Source organism: Macrobrachium rosenbergii, chromosome 23 (assembly GCF_040412425.1).
Source record: "Macrobrachium rosenbergii isolate ZJJX-2024 chromosome 23, ASM4041242v1, whole genome shotgun sequence".
In the NCBI taxonomy this organism is placed as follows: Eukaryota; Metazoa; Arthropoda; class Malacostraca; order Decapoda; family Palaemonidae; genus Macrobrachium; species Macrobrachium rosenbergii.
The window spans coordinates 57,187,476-57,196,525 of NC_089763.1; positions in this window are offsets into that span (position 1 = coordinate 57,187,476).

Below are 9,050 nucleotides of genomic sequence, written 5' to 3' on the forward strand. Positions count from 1 at the left end.
TATAAGAAAGCTAAATTTCCCATGACGTGTTTGTATCGTTTATTTTTACCTTGTCACCCAGTTTCGCTAATGTGGCTTATAATGATCAACCATAACTCCTTTTTTCCGCAAGGTTTTTTTTTTTTTTTTTTTTTGCTAAATTGCTTACGTCTTGTCACGGAGTTCTCACCTTGTTTACATTTGTGCAGCTTCTTCGAAATTAAATTTTTACTTTCAGTGTCGAAAAATATTTCACCCAATTTAATTAAGCTATATAATACTAAATTATTTCCACTTACTGTTCGAAGCATATTCCCCTTTTTAGAATGTTCGATTTTGTCTCTCTTCTCGTGGGGATTGAGTTCTATTAGTTTATCATACCTGCTGACCGTTCTCACTGGATGCTCTCCCTATGTCAGGTACTTTTTCCTTGAAGCTGAACCTTAAGTCTCTGTTGCACGGAGGCTCACTCGTGATGCCTAGAGGCTACCACATTTCACATTAACTGTACCCGAAGATCTTGGATGCGGCGCAAAGTTTGGGGATGGTTTTCTTTTTTTCTTTTATTCAATATATGCCTATTTTATAAGGCGGTTATGCTGTTCCTACGGGTATTAACCTTGTTCCTCTTTCCTTCCCCCTTTTGTACTCCCTTTGGCTTGAGGATGTCCGCGATGGCGTCCTCTGATTAGAACATTTGTGTAAAAGTTTGTAAATGAAGAACTAGATACAATAACCACTTCATCTCATTTCTCATCTACATTGCTGAAGTACTAACAAGGAAACAAATCATTAATAGGCGCAACATACCTGCAGTTAAAACAAAATCTATCGAGAAAATAAATTGTGTTACTTCTGTTGTCCGTGAACATGTAGAGAGAATTCATTAGAAAACCAGATAGGCTATATGATTTTATTTCTCTTCTTAGATTCTTTCTTTTGTGTAAAGTAAAAACAACAAAAATCTCCCAAATTCTAAGGGAAACTGGGAAAACGAAGAGAAATTGTTTTGATAATTAGAAAGAAGGCATTATTGGAAACTCATTGCCATTAACGGGGTAGGCCATAAGGAAAAATGAATCTGCCTGCCTTCCTCTCTGCAGGAGAGCTAGACGTTACGAGAATAATGAGCGTTTTTTAACTTTGCGGCATTATTTGGTATTTGTCCTTTTCCGTGACTCATCTTCACATTTGTAGACTTCCAGGGTATGTCTCTGGCCAGAGAACAGAAGCATTTGACGAGAAAGAGGTGATGATAGGTCTAGAAACCTATATTATCTTCTTTTACTATGAGAAACATTTTTATTAACGTGGAAAATTTTCGGAAAAATTATCAGTTAAAATAATGTGTAAGGGGACGCTTTTCATTGTAAGCACCCTTATCTTTTTATGAATGTGATAAGATTAAGAGCATTAACGCGTACTGCAAAGGCCGCGTTTCTCTATTATAAGTCAGTTGAGCTTTTGTTCTAACTCTTTTCCGTAAACATGACCTCTTCCACCCGTTTTCTGAAAAACTTGCTGCAATATAAAATACCATAGGTAATTAAGAAGAAGTCCTTAGAACAGATTAAATATTTATGGAAATATAGATCTACATGAATGCTTACTACATGGAGTGCGAAGTTTTCCAATTTTCAGTATGCTGTAGGTTCTGTAGTTAACTTTCTTTTCTTTCATCATCATCATGCAGTCTCGGCTGTTCTCTCTCTCTCTCTCTCTCTCTCTCTCTCTCTCTCTCTCTCTCTCTCTCTCCTCTCTTCTGATAATCCTCAGTGTTTCCTTTTCCCCCCAGGAAATCCTCCTTGCTCCCCTTTTCCATGTTATTAACTTTTACAGTTACTTGCATTCCTCTCTGAGTCTATTTTCCATTTCCCTTCATTCCCATTAACTTTGTCGTTTCTATTCGTTATTGCTTTTCCAGATATGCCATTTTATTTTTTGACGTTGCCACTCCCCTCCCCATTTTTTTTTTTTCCTATGTCTGTACGTTTACTTCACTTTAACGTCGACGGACAGCAGATATTTTTTTATCGGTTGCTGTATTTATGTCGTTCTGTACTCCAGCCCATTTTTAAACCTGTAGCTTCATCTTTGTGCGTGGGCGATTTTTGTTATCTTTGCTATTGACTGCACGTATGGCTTGATGGTATGTGCTGTATGTTCACATGTGTGCCTTCGTTTCTGCTTATTCCGTATGAATTTCGCTTCTGGCTGCTTTTATCACTAGACCTGTGTATACACTAAGTGTTAGCTTTCGTAGTAGATGATAATTTCAAGTAGATGGTGAATTAGTATAGTTATGCATAATCTTATATGTGTTTACATGTATTTCTCCGAATACCCCTAATCCTTTTTCTGCTGATTAAAAGCATGTCTGTATACACGAAGGATGCACGCATGTATATTTTCATCTTACCGCTCCAACCTCCAAGTTCTCGACTTCCCCTTGATAACTGTATCCTCTTCCAACTCCTTTCTTCTCGCTTTTGTCTTTCTTCCTCCTCCTCCTCCTGCTCCCCCTCCACCTCCAACTCTTCGTCTATTTTATCTTTCGTCCACTGTCCCCAACAGCCTTTCGTCTCCAGTCGTCCTTGCTCACCAATAAATCTCTTAAATGGAAAAGGCCATTCTCTCTCTCTCTCTCAGTTGTAGGCGCTATGTGTTATAATATATATATATATATATATATATATATATATATATATATATATATATATATATATATATATATATATATATATATATATATATATATATATATATATATATATAATATGTACAGTATATATATATACTGTATATAAATGGATATGTGTGCGTGTTCCAGGATAATTCTGAAACGCACTGAGCAATTACTTGCTATCTAGAAAAGAATACTGTGGAGCTAAGACATCACTACACCAAAGGGCACCAAAAGGGGTGGGGTGAGAAGGGCTTCCCTGAAGCGGGCCAGGTTCTGCCCGTAGACTTAGAAATTAAATAAACTCTACGGGTTCATCATACCTCATTTCGGTATACACATGCGTTCCTATCTGGAAAAGAATACTGTGGGGGTAAGACATCACTGGCACCATAGGGGGTGGGGATGGGGGTGGCGGTGGGAAGGGGTGACATGTAAAAATACCCAAAAACGGCAAATATCAGTGTCTAATCCATAGTTTTCAAGGTCGCTGAAATGAATGGTGACACTCCTGATGCCATTTAAGTCCAAGTTCAGTCCTGATAGGAAGGGGGGTGAGAAGAGATAAAAAAATAAAATGTCAAAAATGACAGATCTTAGTGTCTAATCCATAGTTTTTGAGATTGCTGACATGGGCTGTCATTATTCATGTCATCAATCTCAAAAACTATGGATTAGACACTAAGATCTATCATTTAAGTACAACTTCACCCCCGATAGCAATGAGGGTTGAGAAGGGGTGAAATATAAATTGTCAAAAATGTTGGGCAATGTAAATGAAGCAACTATCTTAACACGAAAGGGAGAGAGTGAGAGGGAGAGGAAGTGAGAGAGGGAGTAGAGGGGGATTTAGGGAGGAGAAAGAGGGAAAGAGTGAGGGAGAGAGAGAGAGATAGAGCGAGTGAGAGGAAGAAGTGAGAGAGAGAGTAGAGGGGTGTTAGGAAGGAGAGAGAGAGAGAGAGAGAGAGAGAGAGAGAGAGAGAGAGAGAGAGAGAGAGAGAGAGTAGAGGGGGTGTTGGGGAGGAGAGAGAGAGAGAGAGAGTTTATCAGTTGTCATTCAGAGTTTTCCCGGGCAGTCCCGGATTGGTCAGCTAGTGTATGTATGTATGTATGTATGTATATATATATATATATATATATATATATATATATATATATATATATATATATATATATATATATATATATATATATATATATATATATATATATATATATATATATATATATATATATACATATATACATATATATACATATATTATGTATATATTATTGTGTACGTTTAATTCTGTCAAATATGATAATTTTTTATGTTTATTTTTACATTATCAATACATGCAAATGTGAGTTTTCACTACCCATTAAAAATTTTCAGCTACATGTCTTTACAGAGCTTTCGTAATTTAAAATGAGGCTTACTTACCTATCTGGAGGGGATTTAGAGATCAAGGACATATCCTGCATTCCTTTTGCACTATTCCCTCTTAGTTCTTGACTTACCCTGTAAGATTAAAGAAGCTGATCTGCTAATCTTTTTCTTTCTCGTTCAGGAGAAGTTGCCGCCGACAATTGTAATTTTGACAGTTCCTTCTCCCACCCTTTAACACAACCCAGAATCAGACTAATTTGCATGTGAATTTTTCTACGATTCTGATGTGCGGGATCAAAGATCCAGTAAGGTTTATGATCTACAAGAGGTCTTTCAAGGTCTTTTCCAGAAAAATTAGATGACGCTGTTAAGTTTTGACAATTTTTTTTGTCTTTGCGAAAATCCGATGAGCATCCATTATCTGAAATTTATGAATGGAATAACATGAGACGAGCACTAAAATATTCTTATGTAACCAGCTGTACGGAGACGCGTAAGTGCCTTGCAAACGACCATAGCTCTCGAAAGTGCGACTGCATAGCCCTCACTCTGTAACGGTGACCTGATTGACGTGATTGGTGTTCTGAAAGATTGTTACCATTCGGCGTAACTGTTGGGACTGCTGACCTCACTTAACGATCGTAGTTGGAGAGTCATTGAAACTACCAACGGTAGATGGGTTTGACAGATGGCCATTGCACTGCTTTTTCTCGCGATGCTCAGCGACAGAAAACTGCCAGTTAGAAGTATTACTGCTGTTGTTATTGCTGTTGCAGTTATTATTTTGAATGTTGTTTAAAATCTGTTGGTTTTCATGTTTCGTTTTCATCAGAACACACAGCTCACAGTGTTAGCTTTGCACTTTTCCGACTGGGTTCTTAAAATGTAGAGTTGCTGCTGTTATCATTATCGTATATACATGCATTAACACACACACACACACACACACACACACACACACACATACACATATATATATATATATATATATATATATATATATATATATATATATGTATATATACATATATATATATATATATACATATATATATATATATATATATATATATATATATATATATATATATATATATATATATATATATATATATATATATATATATATATATATATATATATATATATATATATATATATATATATATATATATATATATATATATATATATATATATATATATATATATATATATATATATATATATATATATATATATATATATATATATATATATATATATATATATATATATATATATATATATATATATATATATATATATATATATATATATATATATATATATATATATATATATATATATATATATATATATATATATATATATATATATATATATTAACATATATATATATATATATATATATATATATATATATATATATACATATACTGTATATATATATATACAGTATATTCACACATTACCACAGGTGAAAAATAAGAGACGGGGTGTAGTCCTGACCGGTTTCGACTTTATTTCTAAGCCATTGACGAAGGACTGATACAGAGTATTAGAAGTCACAAATATATATAATACAGGAACAGTACTGACAAACATACATAACCGTTAGAGACTACATATCCACCCACAGGCCGGTGTCAAGGTAGGAGTGGCCTTCAAAACTCATTTGGCTAAAAATCACAATATACTCTCAAGGGGCAATACTGATAAACATATCGACCATAGGCGACAACAGGTGTCAGGGAGGCTGAGTTTGGAAAAGTCATAATCACTGCTGCCCCATACTGTATTTACAAATATGGTAATCTTATTTTCATACATCTCTACGGCCTACCTTAAAATTTAAACAATTTACAAATTTCTTTTGATATTAAAGGATCAATTTATACATCCCTTGACTGATATTCATATTATGGCTGTAACTTTCTTTTATAAAGCTAGATTCAATGATATTCCATTCCAGTGTTCTATTAGAATATACAGTCCTTTTTGCCCCTTCCCAATTGATAGCATGATTGTTCTCACTAACATGGTAATGTGTGATAAATGAATCACGTACAAAAGTGATTATAATCATCATATATGTATGTATGTATGTATAATATATACAAATATGTATAATATATACAAATATGTGTATTTGTATATATATATAATATATATATATATATATATATATATATATATATATATATATATATATATATATATATATATATATATATATTTATATATATTATATATATATATATAAATATATATATATATATATATATATATATATATATATATATATATATATATATATATATATATATATATATATATATATATATATATATATATGTATATATATATATATGTGTGTGTGTGTGTGTGTGTGTGTGTGTGTGTGTGTGTGTGTGTGTGTATATAGAGGAATGGCTAGATTAATTAGGTGAAAGGTATTAGAAAATAAGGGAACTCGTGGAAGATGGGGCTCAGTAACTGATTAAACTTCTGTGTAGCTGTACGAATTGTCTGATGTAGAAGACTTCAACATTGGGAGATCATAAGCGATTCAGCAGTTAAAATGGGAATGTAGCAGTGATCAGTTTTTTTTTTTTTTTTTATACATAACGCTGAACGTAAAAATATGTAATTTAATTTCCTGAGCCTTAGGTCATTAAAAGTTTATATCATCGTCACTATTTTATAGTGGAACACAGCCCCCAGAAACAGATTTCTTATGCATGGGAGATTAGTTATCAGTTAGTCTCTCTCTCTCTCTCTCTCTCTCTCTCTCTCTCTCTCTCTCTCTCTCTCTCTCTCTCTCTCTCTCTCTCTCTCACTGTAATGCCTATCTTTCTCACCCCCAGTTGGCTCCATGATATTCAACGTCACATCATTGTGTTGGACATTTGTGAGATTCCGGAGTATACATTTATTGACTTTCAACTTTATTAGTAATATAATATTCACCTTTAAATAAGGAATTAGATGATGTCTTCGTTGAATGAATCATTTAGAAGTCCCGATGTAGAAATTTTCTACATCTGTTTTCAGTATTCAATGGGCCGGGTTTTTAGCCTGAATTCGTTAGATATATGCACAACGGAAAATCATCAGTTATCGTATAAGTCACATTATCCCAAATGAGGAACGGTTTAGGAAACCATGCAAATCTCTAAAGTGCCGATAGCTACTTCCAACCTAATTTTGGTCTGTAAAATTACTGCAGTCTTTATTTTTTAAGATTTTTTTACTTGTATTTCAAACATCCGATGGCTTCTCTACTTGCGTCATAGTTTTCTCTCATCCCGTCACGGCTATTCAGTATCATGTAATGGTAGTCTAAGATCTTTTGCCTTATACCATAAAAATATAGAAAGATTTTGAATAAAAATCACAATGATAATATTTATACACGTATTTCCTTTCACTCACCAAGTCCATTCATGTCTCTTCATCGCCTAGATCACCATCCATCGTTTCTTGTTTTCACCGAATAGGTTTGGGTCTCTCTCAAGGGATATTTAATGTCAGTCATCCCAGAAGACCCAGACTCTCCGGGTTTTCCCAGCCGTATGCCTCTTTGCTACCGACAATCTCCCTTCGCCCCTCCCCATCCCAAACACCACCCCCACCTCCACCCTTACCCCTACCCCGACCCCGACCCCGACTCCTTCACGCTTTTCTTTTGCCAGCACTTTCTTTTGTTTTCCATGAGTTTTCCCCTTCAAAAAAACTGAAAAAAATCTTAAAGTCTCCCTAATTGTCGTTCCAGAATTAATGGAATTTGGCAACGATGTCTCCTCCTGAAACTAGAAATTGCGATTGAAGTGGAGAGAGAGGTCTTGCTTTCATTACGCTTTCCAGTTTTGGTTTTGGGAATAATATAATACACACACACGCACACACATGCACACACACACGCACTCATATATATATATATATATATATATATATATATATATATATATATATATATATATATATATATATATATATATATATGTATGTGTGTGTGTGTGTGTGTATATGATATATATATATATATATATATATATATATATATATATATATATATATATATATATATATATATATATATATATATGTGTGTGTGTGTGTGTGTGTGTGTGTGTGTGTGTATCTGCATGTATATATGTATATGTAACTGTAGCAAAGGTATATTTTCTCAGTTCCTGTTAGGTTTGTTTTAGACCGATTTATATGACCCCCTGTCCCTTGTATTTTTCTTGTATTTTATAGATAAGGGTTTAGTGCTGTGCAAAAGGTAATTTTTTTATTCTTAAGAATGTTGCGTTTTTCATTTTTTCCCTTCTCTCGCTGGCTGGCAGCTTTCTTGTTTGTATTTTACCCTTTAGATTTGTATCGCATTTAATGTCAAGGACGCCAGACATAATCGCTTTTTCTTATCCTTATTCTTCATTGCCAGTGAAACGAAAAGCATTGTGTGCATCAGGGTAAGGGATGCGAGTCAGTGTTCCTGAGGCCAAATTAATTCATTCATATAAACTCGTATTTGGAAACGTGTTTACATGCTTGTACTAGTAGCTCTACTGGTGCTGTTTTAGAGTTCACATCTAACGAGGACAAGACCAACTCCGTTCCACTGTAGCAGAGTCCGAGACCGAGTCGGATTCTAGGCTTTCTGAGTCGATTCCGAGACTGAGTTCGAGTCTAGGCTCTGAGTCAATTCCGAGACTGAGTCCGAGTCTAAGCTTTCTGAGTCGATTCCGAGACTGAGTCCGAGTCTGGGCTTTCTGAGTCGATTCCGAGACTGAGTATGAGTCTAGGCTTTCTGAGTCCATTCCAAGACTGAGTCCAAGTCTAGGCTATCTGAGTCGATTCTGAGACAGTGTCCGAGTCTAAGTTTTCTGAGTCAGTGCCGAGACAGAGTCCGAGTCTAGGCTATCTGAGTCGATTCCGAGACTGAGTCTGAGTCTAGGCTTTCTGAGTAGATTCCGGGACTGAATTCGAGCCTAGGCTTTCTGAGTCG